This window comes from Chrysochloris asiatica, unplaced genomic scaffold (assembly GCF_000296735.1).
Source record: "Chrysochloris asiatica unplaced genomic scaffold, ChrAsi1.0 scaffold00030, whole genome shotgun sequence".
NCBI classification, from domain to species: domain Eukaryota; kingdom Metazoa; phylum Chordata; class Mammalia; order Afrosoricida; family Chrysochloridae; genus Chrysochloris; species Chrysochloris asiatica.
The window spans coordinates 13,243,362-13,246,447 of NW_006408548.1; the positions used below are offsets into that span (position 1 = coordinate 13,243,362).

General features: G+C 40.2%; 1 protein-coding gene and 1 pseudogene across 1 annotated transcript in view; one reads left to right on the top strand and one right to left on the bottom strand.

Moving 5' to 3' along the window:
• Positions 1–3,086, top strand: part of NEK10 (NIMA-related kinase 10) — a 417,902-nt gene that overhangs the window by 285,291 nt on the left and 129,525 nt on the right. The gene's annotated exons all lie outside the window — the stretch shown is intronic.
• Positions 2,024–2,531, bottom strand: LOC102826465 (annotated as a pseudogene).

Sequence of the window (3,086 nt, forward strand, 5' to 3'; positions counted from 1 at the left end):
AAAAAAAAAATACAACACATTCAACCAAAGTCTGGCCTTTCTAAGAAAAAAAAAAAAAAAAAGATGGGGATAAGATTCTTATGACTCAATAGTTAGTAACTGTTATAACTAATCACGACTGTCACAATTGTAAAGATAGAAATTTTGTAAAAAAAAAAAACAAAACAAAACAAATGAGGGAGTAGTTAATCTTACAGTCTAGAAACCGAGGACCTTAGGACCATCAAGGGAGAAGAGCCCAAGTGGAATGCAAGACCTTATCCAGAGAAGCAATGACACCACAGATGGAGGCAGAGATGGGGACATTGAGAGAGGGAGCAACTGAGGGCTCTAGATTTATGGAAAGACAGTGACTAAGAGCTGGCATCCAGGAGGCAGACTTGCAGAATGTGCCCTTTGGTGGTTTAAATGATCAGCTATGCCTGAGTATTTATATATATATATGCTAAAATGTATAGAGAGAAATACTGTTAACTGTTGGTACATGGAGGGGATTATAATCATTGTAATGAAAAAGGTATATGATTTGTTGAATGTGAAACTGATGATCTGCACTGTAAACTTTAACTCAATTCACAATAAAAACTTTAAAAAAAATAAAAAATTAGCAAAGATTTATCATCCAGACAACTTTGAAGCTGAATGATTTCAATCTGTCATAGCTAGTGACCAGCCTTCAGGCCTGTTTCATCACACCATATACTGATGTGGCCAGGTTATGCTTCCCAGAAGGAGATCCATCTGTAGTGGGCAGTTCACTCAGCTATGACTTGGGTGTACTTGGCCCCACCAGTCAGCTGACTATACTGGCTGATTTTTTGTGTACTTCGAAATATAGAGACCAGTTTTTTATATAGTAATAGGCAGTCAATGATTTGCCCTCTATTTTGAATTTTCTCTCTGCCATCATCCGTGGTTGCCACTCATAAAAGATCACTTATGCCAAAGGAATCTCTGTCAGGCACCTGGTGCCTTGAATGTATGGATTTGAGGACACAGTTATTAACTAAAGAAATAGAAGAAACTGGGTAAAGCTATAGGACAAATTGTATATGAATATTTCACAATGCAAAAGATATAGTAGAAAATAGTGCATTTTATGGCTCTAAAGTGAATCTTTGAATAGAGCTGGCATTATGCTTTATATTTATCTCTTGCTGTCTCCCCCTCTTTCTTCTTATAAAATTAACATTCTCAGCAATTTAAGAAATTGCCCTCATTTTAATAGAAGAGGCTCTCTTATTTCTTTCCTTACTGTGGCAGTTAATTTGGGCAATGTCAGTATGTTACTGTTAGAATTGCTATTCAACGAAAAATGTATTATGAACTGCTGCACACATTTAAGAAATTACCTTATAATGGGCAAAACTGAGCTAAACATAATTGTGCCTGTAGTGGAACACTGACAGGCAGTATCTTCTATCCCAGTGGTGATTTCCACATCAGTGATAATTTTATTGTCTGATTTGCATTGCATTTTTCTTGTTGCCATATTGATACACAGAATGTGCCCATCCATTTCTAGGAAGTGCAGATGGTGAACGAATCTTGTTAGCTTCCTGTCTTACTTACTAAAAATCCTAAATAATTAGAAAATAAAAGAAGATGACAAAGGCAAATTCAATCACTTAAGACTACATTTCTTTTGCCTAAATCCCTTATATTAAAGGCTTTGTTTTTCTTCATAGTTTCTCCTGAAAATATCTTAGTCTTAGTGGTGTCATCTTTCAGAGAAAAACAACCAACCATCCTCAGTGTCTTTTGGGTTCCCACTTCCAATGAATTGATTCCAACTCATAGTGACCTTGTGCAGGGTTTCTGAGGTTATAAATTTTTTATTTTGCTGTGAAAGGAAGCTTTTTTGTTTTCATTTGGTCCGTGACTTGGGAGAAGAGAAGAGGGTCTCCAGGGTGTTGATGATGCTGCCTCAGTGGCTGGAGGGTGAGGTTCAGGAAGAAAGTCTGAGGAGGGCAGGGGAATGCTGAACATCCCCTAGAGGTTGTTGGGCTCCACAGGCACCATCCTAGTCATGCTTGAGGGTGATTCTCTTCAAGATATATTTGCTCAGCCACCCTGTGGAGGTTAGTCAGGTGGTCACCCATCTTGATAATTTTCACCTCCTCATTGAGGAAATGGTTCTCCAGAAAGTCACAGAGGTGTGGGGGTCTGTGTGGCTGGCACCCTTGGCGTGCAGATCCAGAATGGACTGGTTCAGGTTCTTCTCCAGGGTCAAGGCTGCTTCCATGGAACTTAGGGTTTGTCCCCACTCATCTTGGGACAGCTTCTGCCCGATCTGGAAGACAGTGAGGATGCCACACTGACTGCAGTTTCAAGAGACGCTCGGCACCCTTACACTTCTCCTTCGCCAAGTGGAGGAAGAAATAGCCCATGCCTTACAATGCCACATCATTGTGATTAAACTTGAAGTCCAGAGAGAAATAGATGTTAGAGGCCCACAGATGCAGATTGACCAGACAGTTGACACAGGCCTCTGCTTCAGCAGAATAATTCTGATGGGTCTGAGAGCTCATGCTTGGTTGAAGATTTGGAGCTAACCAAGAAGATGGTCCTGGAGAAGAGATTGGACGTTAAAGGTATTCCGAGGTTGTAGGTGATACCTGTTATGTTCAAACACTATTCAACACTATTAAGCAAGAGACAGATTCACTGGACCACCAGGCGAGCTTCTGAGGTTGTAAATCTTTATAGGAGCAGAAAGCTTCCTCTTTCTTGCATGGTGCATCTGGTGATTTTGAATTGCCAACCTTGCAGTTAGCAATCCTGTGCTTATCCTACGGCACTACCAGAACTCTTTTTATCTATTGGGTTATAGAGGCACATTGTCATTGGTGAGCTTGTTACCTCTAAGGCAGATGAGCCTCAGAATTACTCAAAGTTCACAGGGGAGTATGTCACCAAATAGTCCCTTCAGTTATTAGAGAAAATTGACTGTGTAGCCTTCTGGATAAAGGGACTATTAAAACAAAACAAACAAAATTGTAACAACATGTTGTTGTTGTCAGATGCCATCGAGTCAGAACCGACTCATAGCGACCCCATGAACAGCAGAACGAAACAATGTCCGA